A 16,956-nucleotide genomic window follows, 5' to 3' on the forward strand; every position below is an offset into this window, starting at 1 on the left:
GATAGATAATAATTGATGATAGATAGATAGATAGATAGATAGATAGATAGATAGATAGATAATAGATAGATAGATAGATAGATAGATAGATAGATAGATAGATAGATAGATAGATAGATAGATAGATAGATAATAAATAGATAGATAGATAGATAGATAGATAGATAGATAGATAGATAGATAGATAGATAGATAGATAGATAGATAGATAGATAGATAGATAGATAGAAAGATGCATTTTAATTTGAAATTTTTAAAACAATGACAAGGTTGAACTGTTAAAGAACAATAACTCTTTAATTTGATATGCCGAAATATCAAATCTTGACACATTTCTTGAACTAAATTTTTGCAAAAAAAAAAACCTTTGTGTGTGCTTAAAATCCACTGATAAGTCCTGATTTATCTTAAATCAAATGTTTTTATTAATGAGGTAAATGAGGCTGCATTTCTGACTAGAAATAAGATGGTCTGATGCCCCTGTGTTTACAGGTGTTGAACTCATGAGACACTGGAAAATAATCAGTGAGCTAACGCTACATGCTAACACTAAATGTTTGAAGTCAAATGACAACACAGTGACACTGCTTTTAGTTGTTATGCTGCAAAGAAGTGGAACAAACTGCAAACAGCTGAAGTCAGCATCACATGGAGAATTTTTAAATCCAAGTTAAAAACTTTTCTTTGCATATGACTGAGAGGAAGCTTTTTAATCATGTTATTATTGATTTAATGTTGTTGCTGCTGATTTTAATGTTTTTATTTATTTTTAAACTGTTGAACGTTTTCTGTTGTACGTTTTAATCATGTACATTGAATGGCCTTGTGTATGAAATGTGCTTTACAAATACATTTGTCTTGCCTTATGATCATATTATTGAAGCTGGTCTGGATGGAAAATCCCAAGTCTGGCCAGTCTGAGACCAAAACACGACCAAGACCAGTCTGGAGTATTACAACAATAGATATCGATATATACTGTAACTTGTGCATTCATGCAACCTCATTTTTAAAAAAAATAGTTTCTAATAAAGTTTGACAAAATGAATTCCATTATCCAATCAAACTTTTAATTAACTATTAATGACTGATTACTAAATAGTTCTATATATTTAGAGTTAGTTGGTTTCTGTTGGACTGTTAGCTTACATGTTTTGAATATTGTGAATTACATGTTGATTTTCTTTGGGTTTTGTTTATGTTAACGCTACAGTTCCATTCTCTATGTCTCTCAGTTTTCCAAAAGCAGCTTCAGGGGCTGTAGGAAAGTGAAGTCAGACCCAGTGAATTATAAGAAACTGGTCAAATAGTAAAAGATCCATCACAAGTTTATCTTTCGGAAAGGCTTCAGCTTTCAGAGCTGCTGCTAATGTCCATCCATTTCTGCTCGTCAAATGGACTCATGGAGAAGTGACGGATCCTGCACTGAACTCAATAATCCAGTTCAGTGCAGTGGGAAGTTGTAGAATTCCACTGTGCTTGTGTTAACACCATTAAATCACCTCAAATGTCTGGATGATTTGATTTTTTTCCCACAGTGGACGACGACTGAATCGAATTTCCCCAAAGTGGCTGTCCATTTCCTGTCTGCGCGTGTGACCAGTGGCTACGCTAGCTGGGGAGTTCATGCTCACTCTTCCATTTACCAACTTCTCTTTTTCATATATTCACTCTGTGTTTATGCATTATTCCCACTTTGTATACAGAATTTACACACAAAAGCCCTCGACCACCTTTTTTCAATCCCGTGTCCGTCCTTGGGGCATTTGTTCACATTTTGAAACTTTTTTGTGTTCCTTTGCTTTTTTTGTGTGTGTTTTTTAAGGCGAGGATTTGTTTTCTCCAGCCTAAAGTTTGGCATTGCAGCAGACAAGGCTGCGGCCTTGTGTGAGAGCCTGTCAGTGGCGCTCCATAGCATGGAGGTTTTTAGTGGCCGTGACTTCATTGACCTGTTTTCCCGCCGCGTGGTGAATAGCTGCTGGCATCTCTCCCCCAGCCTGTCTGCTAGATAAGCAGCTGGTTTACAGAGATACACCCTCATTTCTTCAGTATCATTACATTTTGGCCTTGATTATGTTATTATACCATATACTGTTGACAATGCCCTCTGGGCCAGATATAAGAATAAATAAAAGTGGTCTCTTTCTGTGTTCCTCAAACTCTTTTTATGTGTTTGCACAGCATTCAGTGCAGATGCTCAGCAGGAGAGGAAAGAAGTTTAGCAACAACACTGTTGACCCTTAAAAACAATTGGGTTTGTTTGTCTCTTGCAGAAAAAGTCAAAGAAATAAAAACCTAAAGCATTACTGGCCACGTTACCATGATTTTTTTAAATTTGGAATTCATTTTTCTGAATCAAATAATCCAGACTTCAATAATTTGGTATTAAGTGCTTCATGTTTACATGGTAATATTAATTCTGAATTGAGGTTTACATAGAAAACACGTGTGTTTGCCTTTATTCAATTTTCAATTTAGGCCTGGGGTTTGGGAAGGCCTCTGATTGGACAGGGGGAGAACATGACGTATTCATGTCTATCGGGAAAAACACAAAACAAACATTTTCTTTTTGGCTCCAACAGACCACATTATAAGAACTATTTTCATTATCTATGTCTTCTAAGGTTCTGATTAGATAAGTAGTCTTAGCTCCAGTCCAACACTTGCTTTGGGTGGCCATCTTGGATTATGTCATCATCAGTGCGTCATCGACAGGACGCTGTGCAGCTCAAAAACATTCATCATGTCTTCTTACTACTGTGGACGTTTTTTGGTTCTTTTTTTGAGACTTTAAGTAGAAGTAGATGTTGTTCTTTACCTTTTTCTTGACAGTTTTGGCAATGAGGAAGGCGAGAGACATCGCCGAAACTGTCAAGAAAAAGGTAAAGAACAACATCTACTAGGACGCTGTGCAGAATGACCAGAATTCATTTAAAGCTGAATGAACATTTACAAGTTTGAGGAATTATTTAATTCCGAATTAAAATCAGAATAAACCACCCACTTAATTCCGATTTAAGTTTAATTTGGAATTAAGTGTTACAAGGTCAGTTTAAAGAGGATTTAATTTTTATTCTGAATTAAAGGGGAATTAAAGCTCTCATGTAAACATGGCCAATGTTAGGTGTTGTTGCTTTGGCAGCTTTTCAACATAACTAACCATTTCACTGCACTTTTTTATTTCTGACAGTTTCTTTACCATCATGTGCCGTCTAATCAGTTCCCAGATAAAGGTTTGAGTGTGAATGCAGCTGTAGACATGCAGACTGGGGAGCAATCATTCCCTCTGACACACTGGGACTGTTTGCTACCTACTTAATCCTGCAGCATTTTAAAATCATGTTTGGAATAAACGGACTGGGGGGAATGGAGCTGCTGATATTGAAAGCTCGGTGCACGTGATTGGCAGCTGATTGTTGGAGGAAGAGGCTCCAGCCTCAGCCCAGGAGGCTCCACAGTGAAGCGCTAAGGCATTGTCTTAATTATCCCCACACACACACACACACTCACGCCATCGCCTTCACCAGCAGCACCTCAATGTGAAGGAGGGGGAAAAAAACACAATTAACGGGAAGCGTTTAGAAGAGAAAGATTATTTACTGAGGCCCATCCAGTGGAGACAGACGCTCTGAGTCCTGAGAGACAGACGTGTCCATCAGCTCCACCAGCAATCCAATTAAAGCAGAAGCCTCTCAGGCGGTCACTGCTAACTGCTAGCTAGCTATGTTCACCATCTACTGATGACACCACTCCCATACCTTTACCATTTTTAAATTGGTCAAAATCTAATGAGAAAAGTTTCTACCACACATTTTGTCAACAGAAATATAAAAAAGCTAGGGTGACCATATTTTGATTTCCAAAAAAATGGAAACTTGGGCCAACCTCTTCATACTCAAAGTACTCAAGGTTTTTTTTTTTAATCTACCTTGTAATGGCAAAATACAGTATAGTAGATACATTAGTTGTTTAAGGTTTAAACATTAATTTACTCTTACTCTTCTAAATACTTCTAAAAACCTTCTCATACAAGCATCAATTTACACTTATGTTAATGTACACAAAGTAAAGAAAAGTAATGTTCCAGAAATGCAAAACATATACAGTATTCATCCAGAAATTGAACTTATCTTACCTTCACTTCCAATAGGCTACAGTAAGTTTCTCCCAGTGGATCATTTCATTTCAAATCCCTCTCTGGACCTCCATGGAGGTTTTATTATTCCAGGAGGATCTTCCTGCTGACATTTCTTATTAAATCCATCCACCAGTATTTGGTCTCATTCTATCCATCTTGGACTTTAGTCTCTCTCTCCTCTCTGCGGTGTCTGATAATTGTGTCAAAACAAAGTGTCATCTTTAATGATTCCGTCATGTGTGAGTAAAATAACCATAAAGACATCAACAAACTGGCTGTAAAGAGCAACTCCTTAGCTTTCAGAAACTGGTTGGATTTCTCTTATAGGGCAAATATAAGTTAGGGTCTTTTAAATTAACATGTTCCCCGAGATGCATTCAAGGTCCCTGGGAAACCCAGAAATTTTGATGAGACATATAGTCACATATGGTCACCCTAAAAAAGCCGAAAGAGCTCCAGAAAGTGTGTTCAATATTTGATTCATAACAACGAAATAACACCTATAGGCTGATGTTAGCTTTAGTATGTTAGCATCATATCCCACACATCCACAGTAACTCACCCCTACCTTTAAAACACAAAACCGCTGCTGCTTAAATTCTGTTTTTGAGGGTCATTTTTCTTCACAAGTCATTTTCTTACATAATATTTTATTAAAGTTTAGGTCATTGATTGTATTTTATGCATTACCATTAAACAAAAGCTGCAAACACTCATTCATTAAAAAATGAATTTATAAAAATCTATTTTATCCCTTGAAATGAAACAGGAGCAGACATTTTTGGCTGGATATTGTGTGTGTGCCATTGTAGAGTTTTTTTTTTTTTTTAACATTGTTTTATTTAATTTATTATCACAGACAACACAATGATTTGTTTTGGAGTGACTTTATGGATGACCAGTCACTTAGCTTAGCTTAGCTTAGCAGAACAGAAAGTTACATGGAAGGTTACCTGACTAAAGATCTCATGATATTAATGGTCCTTTAAGAGTTCACTACTACTGGCATCCTTTAAAGCTGCATTTTTGATCAGAAAAAGACTCAGTTGACATTGTTGGAAAAGTTTGTCTTTAATTGAAATTGTGTAAGGTTAAAAGTACTATTGATTACAAACTCTAATTGGATCGCAATTAATTGGTAACCTCCAATAAAGAAATAGCTCCTCAAAAAGCAAAAACATGCAGGATTGTATCAGTTTTTCTTCTGCGCAGCATTTCAGAACAAACCTTTCAAGCTGAGGCAGCAATAAAAGGAAAAGAAAAGATTCAAAGCAGAGGATTTTAGTGAAAGAAGCCAAACCAAATGAGTGTAGGTCTGGGGTCCCACAGGTCAGCTCGCAGGTGGGAATGAGACGAAGCAGAGCAGAGGGGGAAAAGAAACAGGATGGCAGTGTGGAGACCTCACATCTGGGCTGAATTAGTAGCGTAATGCAGCGGGTGTAGAAGAAGTGTTTGAGGATCTCCTTTCCATAGGAACAGCAGGTTAGTGTGTTAGCGGGGAGTCCACATGAGAACCATTAGAGGCGGCCTTTGAGGAGCAGGTGCCTCCTCCACTCATTAATCTTACATTGTCACCAGGCATTTAGGCAGATGATACATTATGAGCTCGTCTAATTCACCTTTTATGTGGTTTCCTCGGAGCGCGGGATCGTCAGCGCACGGCCCGTAATAGAGCAGAGGGCTGCAGCGCGCTCAACAAGCCTTGAAACGAGAGAAAGAAAAGCAACAGGGCCTCTTAATCACTGGGAGTGGATTACCTCACCTGGTATTACCTCACCTGGTATTACCTCATGCTTGACTTCAGGAACACCATAGGCAGAGTTTGAGATTGTTGCCAGGGGGGCAAAAGAAAAAAAAAGAATGAAATATATTGACCGTCTGGAGATTCACGTAAACCTCAATGTGTGTAACATCTACAATAATGCAAAAAAATATCTGTAACATAATTAATATTGTTAACTACAAAAGTTTGCATCAAAGCGTCGTAACGTCCACCATCCTGAATACACATCAAAATGAGGTGATACAAAAACCCGGAAACATCCGGAAACATTTCTGATACATACCTCAGACAGAGAAAATGCTTCCCACATACCACATGCACAGGCTATAATATCACCAAGTTTATCATTGTACCAGTTGTTAGAGCTAATATCTTTAGCAGTGAGCAAATATGTATTCCTGGTTTTTGTTTTTCAGAGTTTTATTAGGCTTCATTTACTGACAATTAGTTCCTACTGCATTCCGATCACGTGAATTAGTAGTTATGTCTGTATTTACGATGTTGCTATTATATTACTTTTTATGAATAACCTCCCCATGTATTATGATTTCAATAAAGAAAATTAAATTTAAAAAATGGTTTCCAAGTGTAAAAATCCAGAAAACAAACAAACCAAACAAATCAGGAATAAATGGGATCTATTAAAATTGTACCCATACAAGTACAAGTACAAGTAAGTTGTACATACATTATTGAAGTACAAGTAAAAAGTAGCTCCATTAAATAATACTCAAAGAAAAGTTACTCATTACTTTAACACCCTACATTTTCTTTGAAATGTCCTTTATTATTATTATGCATCATATTTAATTGCCTTTTTAAAATTGGGACTACTTTACAGTTTTAGAGTCTGTGTTCTTCCATCTTGAAATCACGTGATTGATGATGTCACACGGCCCCACTGCCTGTAAACATTCTATTGTAGCATTCAGCCTTATTTTTAGATCATTCAGCAGCTTTTTAGATTATTTAATTAAATTCAAATAAATTCAACTTTATTTGTAAAGCGCAATTTATAACAAAGTCATCTCAATGCACTTATCAAAATATAAAATTCATAATAAGAAAGAATCCACATGAACAAGCGACAGTGGGAAGGAACAACTCCCTTTTAACAGGAAGAAATCTCCAGCAGAACCAGGTTCAGAGGTGGCAGCCATCTGCGTCGACTGGTTGGGGTTAGTGGACAGAAGGACCAACAGAACAGGATAGAGAGATAGAACATCAGAGTGTCCCAGACTAGTTGAGCCGTGAACCACAGATCAGGAACTGCCATCATCAGCTTCACAACACCTGAAATAGAGAAGACAGAGAAGGGTGAGGAGAAGGCACTGACTGCAGAAAAACATGATACAGTATTATCAAGTCAGCCTGCCTTGGCCTTAGACCTCACTCTCAGTGGTCTAGTCAATACTTATTATAAAAGTGACAAATCTCTTTCTGTTTATTGGTAAGCTAACAGCGACTCCAAGGTCTGTAAATGCGACTGTTCACAGACGAACCCATGTCTGCTCTAGTGGTTAGGTTATGCATGCAAGTAAATACAGGCAACCAGGAACGACTGCTGCTCATTCATGCTGACATGTTGAATCTGTCTGCTGCAAAGAACCGGCGTTCCTGTCAGAAATGGTTTGCAGATTTGCAGTCACAGATTTTTTCAGAGCACAAATTTTGTTTAGCCTCTTTCGGTAAACAAAAGAGGTTTTACACTGACTTTTTTAACTTATACTGATTTTTAGAGCAACCCAAAGCAGCCCAAGTCCTATGGAACTCAATGGGCTGAAAGGGTGATTTGCGTCATCAATGACATAATTTCAAGAGTTAAGTAGTTCCATTTTTAAAAGTTAATAAAACAAATATGGTGCAAATTAATGCATTTTGTTAGGCATAGATCTTCTAATAAGGAAATGCCACATTTGTAAAAACAGTGGAGGATCCCTTTAAGTAAAAGGAAAATGACTGATTTAGAAATATACTCACAAAAAGTACCAATAAAAGCAATTCAAATACAGTAATACATTACTTTCTCCTCTTCTGAATACCAAGAGTGTTTCCTTTAATTCCCCCTTTGGCTCCATCTTGCTCACTGCCGCCCTCGCCCTCCACCGCCCGCCTCAGACAGACGGCTCTGACAATCGATTCAGCGCTACATTACGTCGTGTAGTAATAATTTACACAAACTGTTCTTTAGAGAAACTGGAGCAAATTAAACAGGCGTCGATGTCACGACAAGAAGCAAAACGAGCAGCTCTCACGTTGGTGTTTTTTAGCTCGTGGTCAAGTCCTCCAGCTACTCTAAATCATCTTTGATTCCAGCACAGTTTAGTGAGAGGTGCACATGCCTTCAGAGATCTGCTGTGTGGGAGATCATCAACTTTAAAAAGTTTAGACCTAATGTGTCAAATGCAAGGCCCGGGTACTAAATCTGGCCCTTCAGACTATCGGCTCGCAGGAGAATGTTAAAAAGACAAGAAAATAGATATCTCAGCCTTTCTAAATACAGAAATTCAATGAAACTCCACAATATTTGGAGATTGCAATTTTCCCACACTTTCATCACATGATCACAGTCATTTTAAATCTGAAATTGTGCAAAGAACTAAATTTTCCTGAAATTATTTCTCACACTTCCGCCAAAATAAATAAAAATTGGTCACAAAATCAAAGAAATTTTAAAGAGAAAATCCTGCTGGGACTGATATCTGTTGACTAGTGCCTTGCATGGCAGTCCTGTCCCACTGGTGTGTGAATGTGAGAGTGATTGGGTGAATGAGCTGATATGTAAAGTGCTTTGAGACTGCTTCAGTGTGGTGATAAAGCGCTATATAAAATCAAGTCCATTTACCATTTACCATTTACTTATGGCCTGATATTGTTGGTGCCTTACACACTTTATGTATCATTTATACGTTGTGTAAAGTACAAACTTGGGCACATTAATGTTGAGATTGCTCGTTTTCCCGAGCATGCTGGCCCACTTAAGTTCAAACTACTTTGTATTTGGCCCCTAAACCAAAATGAGTTTGTCATCCCTGGTTAGATTGACAATGTCACAGTTTATCATCACATTTCTATTCATTTTACTTCACAAGTATTTAGGATATTGTTGAAGCTCTTGATTCATATTTCCTCCAGTTTGCCAGTTTTGTTTTATTTTATGTAATACATTATTTTATAATACTCTCCTTTTCTTTGTTTGCATTTAACCTGGTGCCCTTTTCACTGGGTTTCCACTGATCCAGTAAAGTCTTTCTGCTGATATTTTTTTAATTAAATCCACCGTTATTTGATCTCATTCTATCCATCTTGGACTTTAGTCTCTCTCCTCTTTTCCTCGTGTGTGATGATTTCATCAAAACAAAGTGTCATCTTTATTGATTCTGTCCAGTTTGAGTAAGATTACCTTAATGACATGATACTGGCTGTAAAGAGCAACAATATGAGAAACATTGCTTCCTAGAAAGTAAAACTATAGCATAAAACTCAAGGCTTACAGGACAGTAAATCATCATTACTTATATGCTTCAAAAATTACTTTTTCAATTAAATCCACAGCTATTTGGTTTTTTTTTAATCTCTCTCTCTTTCTTGAACTTTTCTCCTTTTTCTCTTTTCCTCGTGTGTGATGATTTTGTCATAACCAAGTGGCATCTTTTATGATTCTGTAAAATTACTGTATTGAACCAAATAATTTTTTTGATAGAACAAATAATAGCAGAGTTAGGGGCATTTAAATTAACGTGTTCCCCTAGATACGTTCAAGGTCCCCGGGAAACCCCGACATTTTGATGAAATGCATGAAAAGACGACATGTCCGGGTTAAGCCAGACGTATGGTCACCCTGAAAAAGCTGAAAGAGCAACAGTGTGTGTTCAATAAAAGCAGAAACACACCTATAGGCTGATAAAACCATGCTAGCTTTAGCATGTTAGCATCATATCCCAAATGTTGACACTAACTCACCCCTTTAAAACACAAAAACTGTAAAACATATCCACTGGCTGGATGTGAAGTACGATGTACGACAATTGTTAGTGCGCCATTAGCTTCGTTAGCTTCTGTTTGCATTAGCTCAACCTTTTCACTTTTATTTTCATCTTTATTTACGCTATTGTAGTGTTTTTCTACAGTTTCTTAAACCTTTTCTATTAAACCTTGGTTTATTTATTATCACAGACAGCACAAAGGTTTTTGTTGGAGTGACCCAGCAGAAACACACCTATAGGCTGATAAAACCATGCTAGCTTTAGCATGTTAGCATCATATCCCACACATTCACACCAACCCACGCCTTCCTTTTAAACACAATTTCCACACTAAATGTGTGTGAGTGCATTTGTGATCATTTTATTTCCTGCAGTTTTCCAGAACATGTTTGCATGTGTGTGTGTGTGTGTGTGTGTGTGTGTGTGTGTGTTTTTTTTATGTATTAACTGATTTCATACATTCCTCTTCTTTGTGTGCATCAAACCTGGCTTCCTTTCATTGGGTTTCCAGCGTATGTAGCTGTGAGCGATCATAAACCTTAAACTCCAGACAAAAACGAAGAAATGTGAGCCAAAGGAAGTGGAGTCGGAGCAGCTTTACACACACACTCGCCTCAAGTGCATTGTGCTACATTTTGAAGTGCGAGAACATAGCGGCGCCGCTTTTCACCTACGCTGTGAACGTTTGTGAGGAGAAAGGAGATATTTTTTAGAGTTTATTTATTGTTTAGAACAAATTTACAGAAAGTGGTAGGAATATGAAAGTTTATTTATTAATTAAAACGAAAGGTTTTGGTAACTTCAATCCAACTTTTGTCCTGAGCTAAGCGTGACGTCCATCGTCTCAGTAATGATTTACAAAAGAATAAGTGGAGGAATGAACAGATCAATAAATCAGCACATCTCTGGATATATCTCTGTGTTTTATTTGTTTTCAGTCTCTCCAAAGGCAGGAGGAGCAGGAATCCCAAATTATCCAGGGGGTTAGGGAGCGCGGTGCCCCTGAGCCCCACAGTGGAGGTAACGTATTCAATGGCCCGCGGCGAGTGCAGCAGAGGAGAGGAGCGGCCCTGCTGCATACTGATGGCGGTAATTGGAGCTGCAGAGGAGGGGGATGATGGCTTTGTTTCCTCTCCTCCTCTCAGACCTCGCTCTCCTTCACACTCACCCACTACACACACAGAGAGAAATTGAATAGAGATACTTGCTAATTGGTCTCTCGCTGCTTACTTAAAGAAGCGTAGACATTCTTTTTCATTTGCCTATTGAAACTAATAAACTGTGTCTGCGTGTGTGGCGTCTGCAGCGTGTAATAATTCAAGGATTACACGTGTTGTTCTAACGGAGAAAAGAGAAAGGTGTGAAGGAGGGCCTTTACAGTGGCTTTAAGCACGCCTGTTATTGTTAGCATGAAGAAAAATAAAAAGGCAGCATTTACGCTTTTTAAAAAGAAAGAAAAAAGAGCTGATTCATAGCAAACATATTAAAGCTGGATGATCTCCTTCACTGCTTCCTCTCTCACATGCCTTTAGATCCATTAAAGGTGATTTAAACTGATAGAGAACATAAATAATATCCTAACAGAGCATGTCACACTTAATGAAAGAAATTGCTTGAACGATAGCTTCGAATCCGGTAAGCAGCAGAACCTAGCATAGCAACCATGCTAACGCCTGATGGCAACAGAGAAAGTGAAGAACATAAGGTGACCATACGTCCGGATTTACTGACATGTCCTCTTTTCACGTCTTGTCTGAACGTCCAGCTGGATTTTACAAACTCATCAAAATGTCCGGGTTTCCCAGGGACCCTGAATACATCTAGGGGAACACGTTCATTTATTTCTGCTAATATTTGCTCTGTTGGAGAAATTCCACCAGTTTCTGAAAGCTAAGTTACTGTTCTGTAAGGAGTTCCTAGGAAGCAATGTTTCTCATATTGCTTCGATGATTGAGAGATTTCAAGATGGTCTATATGAGATTGTGTAAGAATAGATTGCTATAATGCATAATAAAGGTGATCAACTTCAGTCATTATTTAAAGTTTTTGTTATAAAGAGATAAATGCATTTTAAACCTTATTGACCTTGTTGTATTCGGCCGTTACAAGGTATTTTCAAGGAAACATTGAGTACTTTGAGTATGAAAGTTGGCCTAAGTGTCTCTTTTTTGGAAATGAAAATGTAGTCACCCTGAAGAACATACATAAAGGGACTGAATTAGCTGCTACTCTTTAGCGGGAAATCATTTTTAGTTGAACAGCCTCCAGGTCTGCACTGTCATTAACATATGCTGCTGGTTCATGCGTGCTAATGCTCATGCTAACCTCCCCTTGAGAACCATCTGCAGGATGTGGTGGAGCGGACAGTCTGTTGTTACAGGTAGAAGCCCACAGGTCACAGGAAGTGCAGAGCCACGTTAAACTTTCATTTCCTGTCAAAGAGGAGCACAGAGCAGAGCGGCTTTAGTCGACGCTAATTGGGCCCCTGTGGGTGACATTCCAGAATCATAAACGAAAACGTAAAAAAACAAACACAGTTGTGGCGTTTGTGCCTCTGGACTCTTTAAGCCTTCATCACAGGATAAGTGGTTCTGATGAAAGATCCAGCCTAATTACTGCAGCACCAGCCTGTTATCTTCCTGCCTCGCTGTAATTCATCCTTTTTCTTCTCCATGCGTTGATATTTTTAATCAGAATGGAGAGCGTTGCATCGCCTGAGCGCCTGCAGGAGCTAGTGGGAGCTGATAATTAGCCGCGGCGGTTAATGGCGGCCTGTGTCATGATGTGACGTGGTTCTGGGGTGACGCACGTGTGACTCTTCTTCACACCACTGCAAAACCCCCACTGAAGAAATTACATATCTTCAACTGCAACCGCTAATCAAATGTGTTCCGTACCAACCTCCGACTGATTTAATCATGGAGGGAAATTCTCTTTAAAAGGAAGTGAAACACTTGAACACAAGTGGAGTCTTTGGAAGAATCTGAAATGTTTGTTTGTGGGTCATTTCATGTCATTTTCACAAATGACCAACACATTTTGTTTTTTGTTAAAAGAGAACATGTAGAATATGAAAAATGTATTTATAATAATTATTATGTTTTCAAAAATACATGTTTTTCTGATGCTATGGTTTTTACATTTTTTATGTCACTAGTGAAAAACTAATGAACAATACATGTATGTATTATAACACACAGAGCCAAGCTACAATGCCTATGTAAAGGATTTTCAATATTCGTAAGTGGTGAAATAACCCAAAGCTGGGGTCCAAAATAAAAAGTTGCATAAAGAAAAAGACGTCTTATATCCAACTAAAGAGTATCCTTTATACTATAAATTCAAACAACGATCAGATTTTTTCTTACATTCCCACATGCAGTTATGGGCTAATGAAAATAGCAAAAAAGGTATTTTGGGGGGGATTTGAGTGTCGCCCAAGAACAAATGCATATATGTGGCTAATTTTGATGTGATGTGAACAGTCTGTGTACATAGCTCTAAGCTGATCACATTACATTGAGCTGAAGCATATGTTAAGTTGTTTACTGAAGGCCCAAACATGTTCCAGACCCAAACGCACACTAACTTTTTTTTTTACAATTTTGAGGAGCTGATATGTCCACCAGACAGGATGTATAGCAGATATTTATGTATATTCTGAGACAGTAGGTGGAGCTGTATTAATATACCAATTTTCAGTTTCCTAGTTCCTGACTGAGATATTGAAAGCTGAAAATAGAAGAAAAATAAATAAATAAGAAGTGCGTGGAATGCCCTGAATTCTTTTTAAATTACATGCAATGACTCTGAATGCTCATTTGGATAAACATTCAGCTGGCCCTGGGCTGTGAATTATAAATCAGTTGATAGCTGTTAGTAATAAAACACATCATCTGCCTGATTGTCATCCTGTGCATTCTTCAAACTGCGGGATATCTTTAAGATTTGACTTTGTTCTCTGCTTCCATCCATATTCATTCCCAGCCTATAGAATGTGTCACACAGAGGTGTCCTAATTGTGTCCTTGATGAAAGGCTATTCATATCGAACACTCCTGCTCTGGAAACGCTTCCCTTGCTCTCAGTGAAACAAAAAGCAGATCTGCTCATATCTCTAATGATACCTGATTCCCTGGAGGTTAGCTAGCGGTACTAGCGCTGGCTTTAGCAGACTCATCAAACACAAATGTGGCGCTCCTTTCCTCTGGAGGCTCAGAGTCACATTGCGTTATATCAGTTAATTAGAATGAAATATGCAGTTCACTTATTCTTTGTGCAGGTCCCTTACGCGCGTGCTCCTGCTAACTATAGAGCGGCACATGTTACACAGATTAACTCTTTATTTATGATACATTTTTCACACCTGCTGGGTGTTTTTTTTCCTGCTACGGTGAGATTAAAAGCTCAAAAGTTTGTCTGAGACTGTCGGAATTGTGCACGACGCCATCCTGTGACCTCTGACCTGCAAACATCACCTGTCAGGCCTGCACCTGTAACACTCACACCCAAGGTTGTGCTAAGACAAGCTCTGCATCTCATCGGTCTGAGGAATACTCCCGAGATCCCAGCTGTTGTCTTGGTTTTAATGCACCCTGAATAATATTAAAGCAGAATCAGTAGAATTTATTAACGTGGCCTCAGCCCTGGAGAGAAGCTTTTAAAGGCCAGAGATTTAATTTCAGCTCTTAAAGGCCATCTTCTTCTGTTCCTCGTGCTATTAAGAATGATGTCCTAACACCGCTGTGTACTGCACAACAAAACGACTAATAGTAAACTGGAGCGTGTGGGAAACGACTGCGATAGACCTTTTTCAGGACAATCGGAAGTAGCGCCTCCTGGTGCCGAGAAACTTCCTGTTATTTTTTCAACAGCGTTGCTCAACTTGCCAGCTTTTTTGTTCGCTGATGCGGAGGCAATCGCAGGCTCTTAACTAATTTTCTAGTGTGATGATAATAATATAATTCATATCAAGCTACTGCATGTGGCATTATTGACTTAATATAATCACATTTAATAGCCTGCTACAGTAGCAACACAGTTCTTAAAATGTAGAGCTAAAATGTGCTGTATTTCTCTATGTATTCCAGGTAAAAGGTCTGAACTTTGTCTAAAGGATGACCCAGATTGGGTTAGGATTAAAACCAGGTCAGGATATGTAATAAAAGGAAGACTCTCTGAGTCATCATTGATCCAAGACGAGGGAGCCAACTTTTCTAAATCCTTCCCTGTATGCCTTTGCATCTATAACATGTTTTGAGGAGCTTTTCTGTGGTTTTGGACATTTATTCATCGCAGTGTTTACCTCCGTGTGCCTCCAAGATGGCCGTGCATCCGGGTTACTGCCCAGAATGTTTTGTCGGTGATAACCCACTATGTAAACCAATTAAAAAGCTCAAAAGTCTTCCACATGTTTGCAACTCGATGCTGATTGTTCGATGGCATTGACAATATTACCCGTTTGCTTCCTGTCCTGCTTTCTGCTTCAACATGCCAAAAAGAAAAAATATTCAAAACAATTTTATGTTAACTTATAATGTTTCTTTTTTTTTTTTCTTTACTGATGGCCACTTTAAATTTGGTTCAGGCGTTGCAATAATACATTTCATCCAAAAGGGAGAAAAAATAAATGTAATTTACGTGACTTTTTCCATTAGAAAAAAAATCTGGTCAACTGTGTCATCAGGCTTTAAGTAAACAAGGGTTTTGACCATACCTGTCAAGTATTGGATTTGAAAATAAGGGAAATTTTCTGGCGCCCACTACGAGCCGTCCCACCCGCCCAACCAAGCTCCAGCATCCCTTATATTATAAGATCGTACAAGAAATCTAAAATACCCACTTGTCAACCACTTACTAAATACAATTATGTGATTAGAATCTGGTAGGTCGATCTTTATTAACATTGAAATGCTGTGAACATTCCTACTAGGGCTGGGTAATATGGATCAAAACTCATATCTCAATATATTTTCTCAAAATGGTGATATACGATATAAATCTAGATATGTTTATCAAATAAAGTCTGACCAGAAAGATAATTCTGGGTTAAATTTTCTGATGCAAAATGCTACACATGGACATTTATTAACAAACAGCTGCACAATATGTGCTCTCATTAATCCATTTAACTGAGCTTTACATGTTGTTCTGAGAAGTAAAAGCAGTGACTCCTAAAACTATTATTTGATACATAATAAGCTATATATATATATGTATATATATATATATGTATATATATGAAATATTATAGTTTTCTATATTGCCAAAAGAAAACTTGATATATCTTCTTGTTATATCACCCAGCCCTAATTCCTAAATTATAAAACAGCCTAAATAAAAACATAAATGTGTATATGAAACACATGTGTTTATTTAATATACTTACAGTTTATATACAAGTACATATTTACTGTTAATTTCACGTTGCTTGTCTTTAAGTTAGACATTAACATTTAATTTTCATTACATATTTTCTTATAATTTCTTATGCTCACTCATGTGGTTCTCTGGTATTCACTAATGACTTATTAGACACATTTTTTGCAGACTTTACATCCTTCAACACTTTTTTTTAAAGCAGTGTGTATTTATGGAGCTTGTGATTGGCTGATTTCTTATGGTGACTAAAGTCGTTCCTTCCGCTGTGGGAGACGCTAAAATCTGTAACTGTGTAACATCCTGCTGCTCTTTATGAAGGTAAACTCTCTTTCCCATTTCACAACGTATTTACACCAGTTCTTTGTTTTTTTTGCCAGAACGTCTTCATTCATCCATCTCTCTTCTGAGATGTTTCCGAGTTTGTTGCCGCTGTTGGCAGTAATCTCGCGAGAACTGACACCCAGGCCATTTCAGGTGGAAGTTCTCGTGAGGCTAGTGACAATGTTCAGTTTAGTAAGGCATCTTTTAATTATCATTACATTGAAATACGGGATATTTACGGGAAAATACTAAAACGGGAAGATGGCGGGAAAGAGGGGTAAAATACGGGAGTTTCCCGGCCATAACAGGATACTTGACAGATCTGGTTTTGAGGGATCTTATTTGCAC

This window comes from Gouania willdenowi, chromosome 6 (assembly GCF_900634775.1).
Source record: "Gouania willdenowi chromosome 6, fGouWil2.1, whole genome shotgun sequence".
NCBI classification, from domain to species: Eukaryota; Metazoa; Chordata; class Actinopteri; order Blenniiformes; family Gobiesocidae; genus Gouania; species Gouania willdenowi.